The sequence below is a fragment of the Talpa europaea genome (genome assembly GCF_964194135.1).
Source record: "Talpa europaea genome assembly, chromosome: 2".
Lineage (NCBI taxonomy): Eukaryota > Metazoa > Chordata > Mammalia > Eulipotyphla > Talpidae > Talpa > Talpa europaea.
Genome location: NC_140068.1, coordinates 85,197,710 through 85,216,276, shown reverse-complemented (window position 1 = coordinate 85,216,276; position 18,567 = coordinate 85,197,710).

The window sequence follows — 18,567 nt, the reverse complement described above, 5'->3', positions numbered from 1 at the left end:
TAGGTAGATCTCCTGGTATACTCTGTCTACTCCACATTCTAGGGTTACTAATTTTTCTGCCTAAATCAATATCTTTAGGCACCTAACATCTTTATTACACACTCTACTTCAAGTAATGCTTATATTAATACGGGCCATGTTTAAATTGAATGTTTGAACATCTTATAGGAATTAGAGTAGTTTTAGAGGATATTTTTCAGTGTTATCCACCCCAAGCATCAATCCTTTTTCTTTTATGGGTGTGGTGCTTGCTTGCCAAGTTTGTACTTCTCCTCAACCAGTATGGACATTGCAAGATACTTGACACCAGTTGGGTCAATGTAATTCTTCTGCAAACCTGAAGTCTCATGAGAGGATGAATCAGTAGCATGTAATATCAGAACTATGGAGTAGCAAGTACTATGGTATGAATGAGAAAGTACAGTCAGGCGTTCTAAAGAGAAAGAGGAGGCTGAGGCAAAAGAAAGAAAGAAAGAAAGAAAGAAAGAAAGAAAGAAAGAAAGAGAGAGAGAGAGAGAGAGAGAGAGAGAGAGAGAGAGAGAGAGAGAGAGAGAGAGAGAGAAAGAAAGAAAGAAAGAAAGAAAGAAAGAAAGAAAGAAAGAAAGAAAGAAAGAAAGAAAGAAAGAAAGAAAGAAAGGAAAAAAGAAAGGAAAGAAAGAAAGAAAGAAAGAAAGAAAGAAAGAAAGAAAGAAAGAAAGAAAGAAAGAAAGAAAGAAAGAAAGAAAGAAAGAAAGAAAGAAAGAAAGAAAGAAAGAAAGAAAGAAAGAAAGAAAGAAAGAAAAAGAAAGAAAGAAAGAGATAGGACAACTTCTAATTTCCAATTCTGGTTTCTTATTCAGAAATCTATGAAATACTACTTTCAAAATAATATTTCCTCTTTTGCTTATGTTTTCCCCTCGCAAGAAGTCTTTTTTTTTTTTTTTTAAGATTTATTTATTTATTTATTTATACAAGCACTGGGTACAGTCAGAAGCGCGGAAGGGTGAGAGAATTCACCAGAGCCAGAATGGGGAGCAGAGCAGGCAGAAGGACCGAAGTACATTGCTGAGGGGAGCAGCGGGCGGCAGGAGAGGTCTGCACGCCATGTGGGACCCTCCTCCTGTGGCCAGGGATTGAACTGGCGCTGCAGAGGCTGTGGGCAGCTACGCAGCCCAGCGCTCAACCGCTGTGCCACCAGGGAGGCCTGCAAAAAGTCTTTTTCAACAAGTATTTGACAATCATGGGTTTTTGAGTCAAGTTGGCTCTGGTTTGTATCTTCCTCTGTAAGGTAGGCAAAATGATCCTTACATGCTGGGGTTGCTGTGAGGATGATATGAGATGATGTATATAAAATATTGGCATTAGCATACCATAGCTGGTCAATGTAACACCTACTGTATTATTACAGAAATGAGCTAGTTTTTCTCTATGAACCCAAAGTGGTCTAGGTATAATGCCTTTTATAGATCAAGTGAGGGTCTCCACTGGCCAGTTGGTCAGTATCCCCTGTCTAGTTCCACAGCATGGATAATTGCCTGTCTTCTACTGACCAGAGAAATCCGTACCAAACTGCGATTAGTGAAGTGTGCTTGGAGTCCATTACCATATCCACAACCTTAGGGTTTCCGCATCCTCCTTCAGCTGTTTTATACATAATCTCATCCAGGCTTTAGGAGAAGGAATATATCTCCACTCCCACAAGTTTTGTATAGTAAATGACTACATAATAGAAACTAAAATGTTTCTTTGTATGAAGAATGTGTTGTAATGTAGACTCTGTATTAAGAAACTTATGGGGGGCCTCCCCAGTGGCGCAGCGGTGGAGCGCTGGGTTGCGAAGCTGCCCGCAGCCTCTGCAGCGCTGGTTCGATCCCCGGCTGCTCCTCGGCCACCAGAGGAGGGTCCCACATGGCGCACAGACCTCTCTTGTCGCCCGCTGCTCCCCTCAGCAGTGTACTTCGGTCCTTCTGCCTGCTCTGCTCCCCACTCTGGCTCTGGTGAATTCTCTCACCCTCCCGTGCTTCTGACTGTACCCAGTGCTTATATTAATAAATAAAAATAAATCTTTAAAAAAACAAAAAGAAAAGAAACTTATGGGAATTGTAGTTCATTGCATGACACACCTACAAGGCCAGTATCATTATCCCTGACTGACATCATGAACTTCTGAGTTCAAAGGTCAACTTCTGAGCTGTAGAGTGACTTGCCCTGGGCTTCTGACTGATGTGTGTACAGTCTTGAAAGTCTGCCAGGACTGGGTGGTGCTCAGCCCTTCAGACAATGATGCCTTGGATAGGTTGCTTAGTTCTCTAGTTCTCTGTCTGTGAACTGGGGAGAATGCCAGGTGGCTAGGCCATAGGACTGTGGTGAGGACTATATGAGATAATGTATGTCAAACATTTAGTACAATGCCCTCAACAATCAGGGTCATTTAAATATCAATTGTTGTAGTGTTTATTATTTTCATATTCTTCAGTATGTAACAGCCTTCCAGATGTTAACGAAGAAGAATGAATGACTTGCTCACAAGGACTAGCACGGTTCCAGAGTGAGAGTATGAAGACAGCATTTCCTCTGAAAGCCATCACATCCCTGAATAAAAGTCTCCACCTATTTTCCTGCCCCTGAGCTTGAACTTTCAACCCAGCCTTATGGCTGAGATCATTTCATGGCAACATGGGTTCCTGCCTCCCAAGGATCCTGGATGGACTTCCCAGGCCTGTCTTCACTCTGGGGCAATACCATGTTCATTTCAAAGGTCTATGTGCGACTTATGATAGCTTGAGGGTCTGATATTTGGGCTATTTGTTTACTTCTCCCATCCTTATCCCTAGGGAGAAATTAGATATTTATTTTATTGTACAAACATTAGGGGCATGTCATGTTATGCACAGGTCAGTGGTAAAGGGGGAAGATCATTCTAGGACTGATTTATCAGAGAATTGAGTTAATGTGAGCATTGATTCTGGGACAGGATCCTTTACTGTAAAGCAAGTGGTTAGAATTTTGATCTTTAAGATCAGATCTAATTACACATGAGAGAGTGAGACCCTTACACCTTGGTTGGCTAAAAAACCAGAATAAAACAGAATGCTGTCCCTGGGGAATTCACACCAGGCATCTGATGTGGAAATTTAAATTTAGATGCTCACATTTATTAGAACTATATGTTTTGGACACACACAAATCCTTGAACTCACTAAGGAAATGACAAGCAATGACTTTTTCTTTTTTTTTTTTTTTGCCACTGGAAAGATCTAAAACACACAAACTCTTCCCTTTTCCCCGTCTTTCTTTTTGTCATTCATCAAATATTTATAGTCTTTTATTTTGTGCCGAACACCGAACACTATGCTTAGTTCTGAGAATCAAAAGATGAATAAGGTCTGAGTATGTTATATGTTTCTGAGAGTATTTTACTCCATTTTGAATCCCTGTTGCCCAAAAGCATAATTATAAATGTTTGCCGAGAAAAAATGAAGCAAGTCACAATTAAAATATTGGCATGGGCCTCCCTGGTGGCGCAGCGGTTGAGCACTGGGTTGCGAAGCTGCCCGCAGCCTCTGCAGTGCCAGTTCAATCCCCGGCTGCTCCCCGGCCACTGGAGGAGGGTCCCACATGGCACGCAGACCTCTCCTGCCGCCCGCTGCTCCCCTCAGCAGTGTACTTCCGTCCTTCTACCTGTTCTGCTCCCTGCTCTGGCTCTGGTGAATTCTCTCACCCTCCCGCACTTATGACTGTACCCAGTGCTTGTATAAATAATAAATAAATAAATAAATCTTTTTAAAAAAAAAAAATAAAAATAAAATATTGGCAAATGAAGTTGTCTTGGTTTTATAGATGAAAATGGAAGTTGTTATGGAGTGAACTGTGCACCCTCAAAATTCATGTGTTAAAGTCCTTACCCCAGCACCTCAGAATGTGATCTTATTTGCAAATAGGATTGTTACAGATATAATTGACTTAGATAAGGTCACCTGGGGTAAAGAGGGCCTCTAATCCATTACCACTGGTGTCCTTCTATAAAGAGACACACTCAGGGAAGACAATAAGAGAGATAGGGGGGTGAGGGGTGTAGTTGGTGACAATCATCTCTTCTGAGCTAAAGAAGGAGGGACAGAACAGATCTTTCCCTCATGACCCTCAGAAGGAACCAACTCTGCTGATGCCTTGATTTCAGTCTTCTATCCTTCAAAACAGTGAAACCATGCATTTCTATATTTCTGTTATTTAAGCCATCCAGCAACTGGTAATTTGTTATGACAACCTCAGTAAACTAATAAGCAATCAGATAAATGAAATCTAATAAATATTTTTGTGAGTTAATTTAATATGCCAACTCAACTGTATTAAGATGTCCAGATATCTGAATACATATTTCTGGGTGTGTATTAAGGTGTTCCTGAATCAGTGGACTCAGTAAAGTAGCTTGTCCTCCCTGATATGGTGGTTATCATCCAATCCATTGAGTGGATAAAAAGGTGATGGAAGGAAGAATGCACTTTTTTTTTTAACATCCTAGTTGCCTGATTCATCTGGGATATTGATTTTCTCCTGCCCTTGGGCTATAATTTTCACCACTGACTCTCTGCTTCTCAGGTCTCTCCTGATTTGTAGGTCTTTGCACCACTTGAATTGCATACCAGCTTTCCTGGGTCTCCACTTGCATTCAACAGATCATGGCCTCCACAAATGCGCGAGCCATTTCCTCATGCATACACACAGATGTTTCCCTGGAGAACCCTAATATAGTGCTGATCACAGAATGAGAATCAGAAAATTCTCTGGTTATTCATCAAGCTTTTGAGATTAACTACTAGCCTATTGGAAAGGTTTAACAAATGTTTCTGAATGGCACTGTTGAACTCCATGGCTTTTGAAAGGCAGAATTAAGATTATAACCCAAAGCTATTGACTCTTATTTCAGAGGTACTTCCACTATATCAAGAGGATAAACAACATTGTGTATTTTCATTGTCCTTCATCATAATTGTTCATTTTATTTTGCCCAATGACTCGTCTTGGCCATTGAAAATATTTATATCTTATTTTAAAAAATCAGAACAGATTGTAAGAACTATACCACAGAGCAGAGCATTCAGGGTGTGTCTCCATGAAACAAAAGCAACAAGTTAGAAACATGAAAATTTCAGCGAACAATCTTACTGTTTTGTATTTATATCAAAGAAGTTGGTGGAATTTATTTTTTAACAGCACAAATTACTTGGCATTGCTTAAGAGAGAAAGTTCCAAATAGTTTGGTTGCAGCCAAAAACATTGTTGAGATTTTTCTTACCAGTGTCTGACTTTCATCCTTGATCTTATGAATTAAGGCCAAGATTTTGTTTTCTGTTTCTGTTTTGTATATGTCATTGGTAGGCAATGTTCCCCAAAAAGCCCTGGTAAGAGACACTTGGGTGGAGAAAAATAAAAGCCTCTAACCAAAAAAAATAAGCCAACTAAACCCCATATTTCATGTTGAATTATCCTATATTATTTAAAGTGATTTTTAAATTCCTTTTCTTTTATTATTGCAACTTTGACTTGGGAAACTATATCTTGGCTCTTAAATGCAGAAGTCTTTAACAAATCACAATCAATTTAAATCCAGCAATATATTAAATGTATAAAAAGGAAATCCATCATGGCTAATCGTTTGCCCCCAGTAATGCCAGACTGATCTTATATTCAAAAATCACTTGATATAATTAGCCAATATCAACAGACTACAGAAAGTTACACCATATGGTCATCATAAAAGATGCAGAAGTAGCATTTGAAATATGCAATAAAACTTGGAAAACCTACTTGATAAACATCACCTATTAAAATAGCTATAGCTAGCATTACCATTAATGGGGAAAGGTTGAGTATTTCATCCCTAATACTGGGAACAAGGCAAAGATATCTAACCATTCCTATTCTACATTATACTGTAAGTTCTAGCATATGAAATAAGACTAGAAAAAATGAATGCATATTAGAAAAAAAGAAATAAAACTATTTCTGTTCAGATGACATGAGTGTCTATTTATAAAATTCAAAACAATCTGCAAAGCACACTATTAGGAAAAATAAGGGAGTTTAAGTCAGGTGTAGGATACAAAATCAATATAAAAATCAATCTTATTTCTATACACTAGCAATGAACTACTTAGTAATTGGAAGATATGAAAATATTTTTAATAACCCAAATCACATGAAATACTTACAGATAAATCTAACAATAATATTAACAAGATCTATGGCTGAAAACTATTAAACTACTTAAGGAAATCAAAGATGATCTAAACAAATGAAGAGATGAAAATGTTTACTGGTTGGGATATTCAGTTATTTCCAAACTGTGCTATTAAATTCAAAGCAATCCCATCAACTTTTATTTGGTAGAAAGTGACAACTGATTCTAAAACTTGGAAGGAAAGGCAAACAATTTAGAAAAAGAACAACGTTGAAGGATTCACTCTACCTAGTTTCAAGGCTTGTAGTAATCAAGACAGGGGTCACATGTTTGTAAAAAAAGAAACAAACAAACAAAAACAGGCATATAGAAGAATGGAACAAAATAGTAAGTAGAGAAATGAAAAATAAAATCACAGACATGTAATGAATAGATTTGTGATAAATGTGTCAAAAGAATTCATTGAAGGAAATACATAAATGGTACTTGTATATCCAAAAAAAAAATCTCAATTTACGCCTTGAGATTTGCATAAATACAAACATTAATGCAAAACGAATGAATGAATGAATGAATGATAGATTTGAAAATAAAACACAAAAGTTTTCCATTTCTCTTGCAAAGAAAAAGAGAAACTCTGTGACTTTGGGTGAGGCAAAAATGCCTTAGGTACAATATTAAAAGCATGATTTATAATGGAAGATGATAAATAAGAACTTCCTCTATTCAAAAGATAAATGTTATCATGCATGCAAGCCCAGAAAATGAAGAATGGTTCCCTCACACTCTGCTGTGTACTCGGGGATCAGGACCCAGTGTGGAATAGAGCTGGATCAGTACAAGCAATTGTGCAGCTCGAACTTGATCAATTTCATTAGTCTGCCTTCTCAGTTTCGTTGTTTGTAAACAGTGATAATGATGCCTGCCTTTTACGGCTAAATGTAAAAGTACTTGGCACCCATGATTAGGAAATTAAAGGTATTACTAGTGTTATTATAAATCAAAAGAACATTAAAATTTATCTAACCTAATGTCCTGTTCAAGGTCAAAAGCTGGCAGGGAGCTGCGCTACCAGGAACAATCATTGTCTTAGTCCAAAGGTCACCAGGCAGACTAATTCTCTCCGACTTTGTTCTAGTCAGGACTTCTACTCATTGCATGAGGCCCACTGACATTACAGGGGGCAATTTGCTTTAGAGCAGTGTATTGATTTAAATGTTAATCTCATTCAAAAACACACTCATAGAAATATCCGGAATAATGTTTGACCAACAGTTGCCCAATCTGTTGCATAGTCAAACTGACATAGAAATTTAACTATCACCTGGGTTAATAGGAAGGGTGATATCTGGGAGTGCTATTTTTAAAAGGGGGATTAGGGGAGGATTTCCAAGGAGAGGCCCTCTGAACAGCAGCCTAAATGAAGTCAAAACAAAAACTGTGGACATGGAACATTCCAGGTGGAATGAAGAGCAAATACAAAACCCTCTACCTGGCAGCCTGTATGGCTGTAGCACAAAATGGGTAGGTGGTAGCTCAGGGAAGGAGGTGAGATTGGAGAAGTGGACATTCGTTCAGGCAGAACTTGCTGGCCAAGGTGAGAACCGGACATTTATTTTAAGGATCATGGAAAACCAAACTGGAGAGTTCTAACCACAACTCTCTTACTGTGTTAAGAACACGGCTTCCGGCCATGTCCTGGCTGGAGAGGAAACTTAGGCTGCAGTGGTTGCAATGAAGGCAGAGAAGTGGCCAGATTTGACATACTGTGGAGGGACAGCAGCAGTCCCAGCTGTTAGGGGGACAGACAAATTAATGGGCACATTAGGAGTAAAGAGGCAGGTACTCAGGGTGTGCCCCACCACCCCTTTGCACAGTCCTCCACTAACTGATGACACTTCAGTCTCATAGCGGGCAACCTTTGTTGGGTGAACTCTGTCATCTGATTGTTTCTCTGAAAGACTGTGAAAGTGCCTGCTCTTCTGGAAACACACTCTTGCTTTATTCGTCACTATATTCTTCTGTCCTTTTGCAGAGAAGCCATCTCTGTACATGCTACCTTTGCTCTATCTTGTTAGCTGGGCTTTGCTTAGTGAGCTTTATCTGGTTCAGCTAGTTTATTTTGTTCAACCTAATTTAATACCAGTGGGGTATAATCACATGCGTCCAAAGTACAAAGCTTATGTGAACATTTTAACGACATGTATAGCCATAAAATCTATACCCTAGTTAGGATTAGGACATTCCCAGGGCCCAAGAAATTTCCTCCTCTCCTCCCCCTGTAATCATGCTCTACTATCCCCATACTCTCTAACCTCTGCTCTGATCTCTGTCACCGTAAATTAACTTGGCCTATTCTTAAACGTCATACAAGAAAATCATTACTATAAGTTATTTTGTGACTGACTTCCTTCATTCCTTCATAGAAGTACGGTAAAACAGTGGTTACACGGCTTAGGGTGAGGGGAAGCAGGAGAACTGCTGTTCAATAGGATTAAAGCTTCAGTTATGCAAGATTGACAAAGTCTAGAGATTTGCTATATATCATGTCTAAGGTTAATACTGTATTGTACTCTTAAAATTTGTGCAAAGGGTAAATTTAGTGTTAAAAATGTTAAGTTGTCCTTATTATTATAAAAAAACTGCAATAAAAATTGGGTACATAACTTTTAATTTACACATATTTTCATTTCTCTTTAGTAAATACCAAGGAGTGAAGATTGCTTGGTCACAGGGCAGGTGTCTGTTAAACTTCATAAGAGTTTTGTTTTCATTTAGTTCTCATGTATGGGAAAACACACGAGCGTTTAGCTAAATACATCTAATTCCAAACTTCATCATCAGAACTGAGAAGGAAAACAACACATGGTAACAGGATGAGGATAAGAATGATGATTAAGAGGAGGAGAAGAACAGCATGGTGATGGGGAGTGCAGCTTTATGTGTACTTATTAAATCCTTACACTATCGGGCCTCCCCAGTGTTGCAGCGGTTGAGCACTGGGTTGCGAAGCTGCCCACAGCCTCTGCGGCGCCGGTTCGATCCCCAGCTGCTCCCCGGCCACCAGAGGAGGGTCCCGCATGGCGCGCAGACCTCTCCTGCCGCCCGCTGCTCCCCTCAGCAGTGTACTTCGGTCCTTCTGCCTGCTCTGCTCCCCGCTCTGGCTCTGGTGAATTCTCTCACCCTCCTGCGCTTCTGACTGTACCCAGTGTATGTATAAACAAAACAAACAAACAAATAAATAAATAAAACATGCCTCTATTAAAAAAAAAAAACTTAAAAAAAAATCCTTTACACTATCAATGAGAAGTAGGTATTATTATCCTCATTTTAGACTTGAAGAAACTGAGCATCAGAGACATTAATTAACTTACTCAAGTTCACTCCGGCCCATGTTAATAAAGCTCATGCTCTTTCCACTAATCGGATAACCTCATAGAGGAAGTCATTGTGGATATATCACTTCTCACATCTTTCTTATGATGTCTTGACCAGTTTTCTGGGGAGCTGCTTGATCTGTTGTGAGACTTTTTTTAAAAAAAAGCTTTATTTATTTATGCATAGAAGAACTGGGATACAGTTCAGAGGTGAGGTGGAGGGTGGTGAGAGGATTCATCAGAGATAGAGTGGGGAACATAACAGGCAGATGTACTGAAATACACTGCTGAGGGGAGCAGCGGGCAAGTCAGGAGAGGTCTGTTGTACCATGTGGTGCCCAGAGTTCCTGCTTGTTAGCTAGGTCATGCAGGGGACCTCTCACCAAGGGCAGAAGTCCTGGTGTGAGGATCATACTGGAAAACCAGCATCTGCTGAAAACAGCAGGCAGTTATTAGAATAAAGATAATACACTCAGAATGGCACGGAGAGTGGAACCCCCCTCCCCCCAGGCAATAGCTCCTGGTCACTCCACCATAGCTTACATCCCCAATAACTGCTTCCCCAGACATGTACACTCCCTACATATTTGCCCTACCTTTATACTTGATGCTAATAAATGTGAGACTGCCTTTGGGTGGGGGCTGCCCATGACTTCCTGCGTAGCCCCTCTAGGCTTCTCATTTCTTCATATGGACTTTGAGTAATTTCTCTCATCCTGTGCTGATCCCAATGCTGCAGACCTGTGAGGCAACAGTCATCACATACCATAAAATAGAATGCTGTTGAGTGCAGACATGTGGTTAATTTGGGTTCCTTTCTTCTATTTGATAAATATTTCAAGAAAAACTGGATCTTTTATGACTCCACTTCACCTTATTTTCTCCTACAAATATATCATTCTAATTAAGATAATTAGCAATTAAGATAATTAGCATTCTGAGTCTTGATTTTTCAACAATAAAATTCTGTCTAATAAAAATAGACTACATTTTGGTAGTATTTCAAATTATTTCCACATATTTTAAGTTAATATTAAAACTCTCTGAGGTAAATCAAGCAGAAGTAACTAGAAAAAAAATGGCCTTTTAAGTGGGATCTTGGTAATTTAAGAAGCTGGGGATTCTCTATGGTGTTTAATAGAATCGCAAGCCTAGAGGTAGACAAATTTCACCTAGTTCATCACCCAACAGCATGGGTAAATCTCAAGTTCACCCTATTTGCGGAGATACTCTTTAAAAATTGAAATAAATTTGTGCTAATTATCTTTTGAAATGTCTAGTAAGTTACAAGTGCAGGTTACATTGATTTTTATCCTGTGTTTGCAGGAATTTCCCTGAACTTTAAGAAAGATTTCTATAAAACCCAAAGCTGTCATGTCCAATTTGCTAGAAAGTGAGCGCCCTCTGGTGGTCAATAAAAATACCTACGAAAGGCAGATTCCAACCACAATGTGCACAGCTGTACTCAAAAGTACATACTAAACCCTAGCACTGATTTATGAAAGCAAATAAAACCTTACAAGTGGGTCGTAAGTTTACATCATAGAATCTTGTATTTTGAGATATTACACTAAACATCTATTGTGACCTGTGAACATATCATAATTTGTTGATCTATTTTGCCTGTTCACCCATTTCTGCTTCACAGTCCAATAAAAGGCTGGTGAGCGCTACCTCCCCATGATGTTTACCTCTGTCTGAGATGCATGAAGACAAGGACAGTGTCTGTACATTTCTTGGCTGTTTCCCCAAAATCTACTGCCATACCTGGCACAGAGGATTCACTCAATAAAAATTTTATAGATGAATGTATGGAAGAAAAGTGAATGAGTGAACACAATATATAGGTCTAGCTAATCAACTGAGAATGGAGATTGTCCTGGAAAGAGAACCATGTCATTAAACAAATTTCACTCTCTCTCTCTGTTTATCTCTCAGATTCTGGGTACTATATATAACCCCTCTGAGCTAATTCTTTTAGACGGTAAGGGCAACAATCCCAACTTATGGGATTGTTATGAGATAATGAAATGAAATAGCTTATGTAAAACATTTTACAAAGTGTCTGTCAGATAAGTTGACCTAATAAGTCATCTGGTTGTTATCACAATAACTGCTACTATTTGAGTGGGAAGAAATGCCATTCAAGGTGTGGAACTTAGAGGATTAGCAAACTATTCTAGAAATTCAACTGAGAAAACAACATGTGGCTAGTTTTCTTCCTTTCCTGTTATGTTGAATGATCCAGTCCAACCCTTCACAGGTCCTCAGTGACTGATTTTGTTGTGTACAATTGTGCGAAGCTTGCACTCATTTGTGTGGGGTAAGTGGTATTGCTTTGGAAAGTGGCTGCCACTGTAATCTTTCCAATGCCACCATCAGTAACAGATGAACTTACGCTTAAAAATTTGATTGACCATAGACCTGTTGCCAATTCAGAAATATTTCTTAGCTAGTCTATTTACTTTGACCAATTACCCCTAGAATTTCCAACAGTGCCCCTGCAAGGCCCTCCATTACCTTCTCCTGGTGCTAACTGGCATTCCTGTTCAAGTGTCAGATAATGTAAATGACTCTGAACAGAGGTGCCTATTTTTTGATTTTCAAAGAAAATGGGATTACAGGTCCTCCCTGGTGGCACAAGGGGTTAAGTCTCAGCACAATGAAGCTATTGGCAGCCACTGCAGCATGAGTTCAATCCCCGGCCAGGCAGTTAACCCACATGGTGCAGCAGACCTCTCCTGTCCACCCCCACACCCCTGCGGCTCCCCTCAGCAGTGTATTTCAGTCAATCTGCCTGTTCTGCTCCCTACTCTGTCTCTGGTGACTCCTCTCAATGACCCCCCACCTCTGGCCTATATCCCAGCTCTTGGCTGCATAAATAAAATTAAATTAAAAAAAGAAAACGGGAATACAATTCTCAGTTGTTTTCTAAGACAGTTGAGCCTCTTACTTCTGGATTGAGTTACATGTGTGACTTACCATCATCTTGCTTCCATTAAATGACCTCAGAATGAATGATTCTCAAGGACAAAGAAATATCTTCAAACCAAGTCCCACCCTTTCCAACTCCAGCATCAGCTCTTTCTGAAGAATTGCATCTGTCTATGTTTGCCTCAATTCCTGCTTGGAATTATTCTCTCTAACACTGTTTCCCTCCTTAAAATGCTTTAGGTTCTGGGCCTCCCTGTTGCCGCAAGGGGTTAAGACGCAATCTATGAAGCAATCCGCAGCCACTGCAGCACGAGTTCGAGCCCCAGTCAGGGAGCTACCTACATGGTGCAGCAGACCTCTCCTCACTTGCCTGCTGCTCCCCTCAGCGGTGTATTTCAATCAATCTGCCTGTTCTGTTCCTCACTGTGTCTCTGGTGGATCCTCCCATTCCCCATGCCTCTGACCTGTACCCCAGCTCTTGTATGCATAAATAAATAAATCTTAAAAAAAAAAAAAAACAAACCTTAGGTTCCAACAATCCTCAGATGACCAGGAAGGTCTTTGTATCTAACAATGAAGTGTCCTCTTTGCAATTTAATGTTTCCTGATACTCTAATATCGAGGATAATAGTGTTGAGATAAATTTCTAGGCCCCAGATGGAACCCATCCTGCCTGGAATCCCATGTCACCCAATGAAATTTCATGTTCCTGTAAGTGGTCTGTTTGATCAGAAGCTCAGTATTATCCAGTCAACCTATTCCCAAACTTCCAGGCCAATTCTGGGCTCTTCACTAATTATTTTGTTCCGTGATCTTTCTAAATAAGGTCAGTTATGCAACCCTAGCCAACCATGTCTTGTTCTTTATCACCATTTCTGACTTTTCTCCAAAATCCCTCAGGAAGAGTGTTCCACTTCTTGGAAAGCTCTGTGGTCCCCCAATCCATGGATGGTATTAAATAAGGACATCAAAGTCATTTCCATATTGTTTTAGTTTTGTCCTTTGACAGTAATTAAAAAAAAAAATCTTTAGCGTCACATTTCCTTTCAGAGAAGTGCCCATTCCACTTGTCTTCCCTTCCCTTTCCTCAATGGTTCCCAAGTGTTTCGTTTTCCCTCCAGATACTATGGTCCACCTTGGTCCTTTGGGAGTGATAACCCTTGTAATTAACGTAGTGTACAGAATTTTCCTGAAATCAGGGGACAATCTTACGCCTCACAGCTACAAGTCTGCTTTAATTTTAGCTTTGAAGTCCAAGTCTGTTTCAATTTTAAGTACTCCGGGATGACTCAATAAATAGAAAGAGAATGGACAAAAAGGAAGTAAGCCTCTTGTCTGATCCTTCTCCACAGCATGAAAGATGGATGATAATGTTAGTATGCAGACTGAGGGACACTCTGCAACCTTCATACTTGCATACTCTAAAGGGGTACAGTCATCCATATGCACCAAGACAAAACATACTTATGCGAAAAGAATTCCAATAGGATTAAAGTATAGAGAAAGAGGAAAGGATAATAGTTTCCCAACAAAACACCAAAAAGTTACCCATCCCCTCAATGGTCCAGCCAAACTGGATTGGCCCAAAGTAGGGCCGTGGAAACCTGAAAGGCTGCCACAAGTCTAAGGCACCTTCTGGTGGGAAACAATAGGAGAGGGGTGTAAGGGGCCAAGCAAGTCTGGGATGAAAGGAGCAAAATCAAAATACAAATAGAGGTAATGACTGCTATTGTCAGCCTCCCCAAGTATCTCTCACCCATGTCTCTTCCAAGTGTCTCTATATTTCTCCTCCACGTCCCTGCTCCAAGTCCCCCAAGTCCCTGGAGCAAGTCTAAAGTTGAGAAGTAAGTGCCCTTCTTGTCCACGTGTCTCTTCTGGAGCCCACCTGCCTTCTGTGTTGCACAGCTGCCCCTGGCTGCTCAGCTCCTCTCCTAGTTTCCAGTAGCTAGTCCAAGATGGCTGCATGTAAGTGGGGAACATGGCTGCCCTTCTGTGGAGATGTCTCTGTTACAATAATGTGTTCTTTAGGGGAGAAAACCAAACCCACGGAATCCATACCTGAACATGGGGAGTAGTTTATCAAGGACCTCAGTGCCCAAGGGAATAAGAAGTCTCCACTTGGCTCTCCAGTGGGACCTCTGGGATTGGTCGTGATACAGCCCAAAATAAGTTGCCTGCAAAAGTCAGTGAATCCCACATTTTTCCACATAAGATTCACGGCCCTGCCCCATGCTCATTAAAATGCAAGTTTTCAAGCCACACCCTAGGGAGGCTGGTCTTGAAGTTATTCTTACAACCCCTAAGATGTAATTCTTAACATCTGGTATGTCCCCATGAGGAATCTGAAGCTGCTATGATCTTCTGGGTTTTTTTGTTTTTGTTTTTTTTTTAATATAAAAAGGAAACCTGGGGGAAGCTATTGAATAATAGCTTGGGAATAATAGCTTCATTCACAGTGAAAACATCTAATTAACTAAATTCTATAGCACCCTGCATATCAAAGTGTGTTGCACAGATTACCTGTATCAGAAGCATGGGGTGCTTATTAGAAATGTAGATTCCTGGCACCTCCCCCCTGACTTGAATCAGAATTTCCTAGGTCCAGGCCCAGGAATCTGTACAAGCTTTCCAGGGGATTTTGAGAGACTCTCTAGTTGGGAACTGTTTCTCTAAAATTTAAATATCCTCAGTAGACTGTTACGGCAGGAAGGCACAGAGCAGGATCTCTATGATCCTATGCAGACGGGTAAAGAAGGAGAGTCCTGGAGCCCTCGGTGGCTTTTTCAGGCTTTTTCTGAGATTTTACCAGGTACAAGGTGGGCAGGGGTGCTGGGTCCGGGGGAGGGGGCCAAGAGGCTGGCAGGCCTCCCAGCCCTCTGTTAGTCTTCTCTCTTTCTGGGCTCTCCGGCTTTCTCTCATGATCTCATTCTCTCTCTTCTGCTTTTCTTTTATTCTCTTGGTTCTCCGTGATGCTGCCCTTATAAGCCCAGTCTCAGCCCAGGTGTACCCACCTACATATGCCCACACCCCACTCCAGGTGCCCACCATCAGGCATGCATTCAGGACCACTGGGATCCATTATCAGTCCTAATGGCAGGAGGGCAGAAAAGCCTGATAATCACTTACCCTACTTAGACTGTTGGAGGTAGAGCCCTAGGCACACACCGGCCTGTAGTCTGCAGTTGCTGATGGAGGCCGTCCTCGGGGTGCTGGGGCCAGCCCTGGGTAAAGTCACTGATTCTCAGATGATGCTTTAGGAGCATTGGCGAGGAGCTGTGAGACACTGGCAGGTTTCTTAATATTTCTGAGTCTCAATTTCTTCATCTGTAAATGGAGAAAATAGTGGAGCTTATTTCCTAGAATTGTTACAAGGTTTAGCGGAGTAGTCACACTTTAGGCCCTTAGAAGGGTGCACAAGAAGAACTTTGTACATGTCAATTATTACTGCCACTTCAGTTAAAATTGTTATCATTATCTCAATCTCCACCCTCTAGAGAGTCAATTATCTAAAACCCAGGGGTTAACAAACTATAACCCTTTACCTGTTTTTGTAACAGTTTTATTGGAATGCAGCCACACTCACACCTTAAGTTATTGTTTTTGGCTGCTGTCCTATGATCAGCAGAGTTAAGTAGCTGCAAAAGGAACAATGTGGCCCACAAAGCCTGAAATACTTACTCTTTCACCCATTATTTTGTTTTTCCAATTATGTTCATTGAGGTAAAGTTAGGTTGCATCACTGTATTTGTTTTGGGGGTTATAGGTTAAAACCTCTACAAGTGTATGTTTTCACATCATGTGTACCACTAAAGCCCCAATAATCCTTGACTGTGCTCCACTGGGTATTCTCCCTCCCCAGCTCCTGTTTCCTATCCTCCCCTTCGGTTTGCCTCAGTGTTGCAGTCAGATGTCAAAGGTTTGTTTTTGGTTTGGTTTGGTTTGATCCTTTGTTTTGCCTCCCTTTCTTTCCACATCTGACTTATTTTTCTTTCTCCTTCTGACTTATTTGCTTAGCATTATCCTCTTAAGTTCCATCCACATTTTTGTGAATGGCAGGAGTTCGTTTTTTATAGCTGGGTAGTATTCCATTGTGTGTGTGTGTGTGTGTGTGTGTGTGTGTGTACCACATTTTTCTCCTCTGTCCTTGAGCACTTAGGTTGTTTCCATATGGGCTGTAATGAACAGAGGAGTACATATATCCTTTCAAATTAGTGTTTTTGCATTCTTTGGGAAGATACCTAGAAGTAGAATTCCTGGGTAGATAGATTTTTTATGTTTTGAGAAACCTCCATATTGTTTTCATAGGGGCTGGACAAATCAACATTCCCACCAAGAGTGTACAAGTTTCTTTTTTTCTCCACATCCTCACTGACACTTGTTTCTGTGATTTTGTTGATCTTGTTTTGTTTTGTTTTTTTGATATGGGTTATCCTCACAAGTATGAGATTGTATCTCTTTGTGGTGTTGATTTTCATTTCCCTGATGATTAGTGACGACAAACATTTTTTCATAGGCCTATTGGCACTCCTCCTGGCTAATACAGTGGTCCTCATTTTCCCAGCTCCATTCTAGATGTGGCTACTCCCTGGGCATGCTTTTCTTTGGAATCCCTGAAAAAAGTAGTAACAGTTTTATTGGATCCTGTCTGTCTGCTATCTTTTAGCATGTTCCTTTTTCCAAGGTTGTTTCATTTTGACCCTTTCTAGAAAAAGTTTGCCAACTCTTATTGTAAATACCTTTGAACTCCATGAATATGTTGATGGCCTGGAGAGTCAGCAAAGGCAGTTGTGTCAGACATTAACTGACAGGCAAATGGCAGAGCCTTGTGAATGAAGCAGAGGGGACTGCGGTCTCCAACAATGGTAGAGGGTGGAGAAAGTAGAGGGCAGGGAACATTCCTGAGAAGGACTTAGGACAAGAAGACATTGTCATCTTAGTTCAGTCCAGAGTAGGTCCTGGTTTGGGCAGAATGACACTGGTTAGAGAAGAGTTTCCCTTTCCCACCTATCAGTTGCCTCTTTCTTTACAAGGCTTCTGCAACGGGTCAGTTTATAAAAATTCTTACACAGACCAAACCAAGTTACCGGACCCAATACCTTTAAAGAAAATTATATTTTACTGTATTTCACCTAATATGATCATTAATTGCCTTGCTTACTATATTTTACACTGGGCAGAGACAGAAAAGTACTTTGCCCAGCAAAGTACATGGTCTATATTTTTAACTGCAAAGTCATAAAACCTTCAAACCTAGGACTTAAGGCTTTAACCTTGCTCACTTGACACTATGCGACATGAAGAAGTGTCTAGGGTTGCAAATAACTGATGACTGATTAACTGATTAACAACCCTAACCAAGATCATAAAGAAAGAACCATCAGGGCCAAGCTGTGTTTGTTAAAGACCTATGCTCCCTTCACGAAGGTGCTGCTGAGCAAGGAGAGTGCTGAGCTCTGTGTTCTGCCTGCCTGACATTTGCCAGAAGGCAGAGTGTTCGTTAGAAGAGTTCTAGGTCATTGAGTGCTTTCTTATATTTCTGGTGTTTGTGGTTTACAGAGACTATCTCAATGACTCCTTGCCCAAGCCCCACGAACAAGCTACCACCATCCATTTTGTTCATGGAAAGCAGATACCCAAAATGCCACAGCTGATCAATGGCAAATCCCCGTCCATCTGACACCAAAGCCATCATGACAGCATGTTGTTCAGATCAGTTTAGGGAGGAAGAGAAAGATAAAAGTACATGTAGCAGGTGGCAGGACAAGATGGAGAGAATTAAACAATCCTATAGCTGTCTCCTTGAAACCCTAATCACAAGGATTTAGTAGCGAGCAATACCAAAGCAAGGCTATTGACCTTTTCTGAAAAACTAAAATAGAATACTGAAGTCCTACTTCTGGACCTCCAGAAATCACAAATATTCACTTTATCATACTTGTTTCAGGATCTGATAAAAATTAAAAATACATTTAAGAAATAACTTTCCTCTGTCTTTTCCTCCAGCCGCTTCTTTTCATTAAAATGAAAATAATTAAAATACCCATTTTTTAAATCACCCATTTTTAAAATTTTTAATCTTAATGACTTAAGCCATTT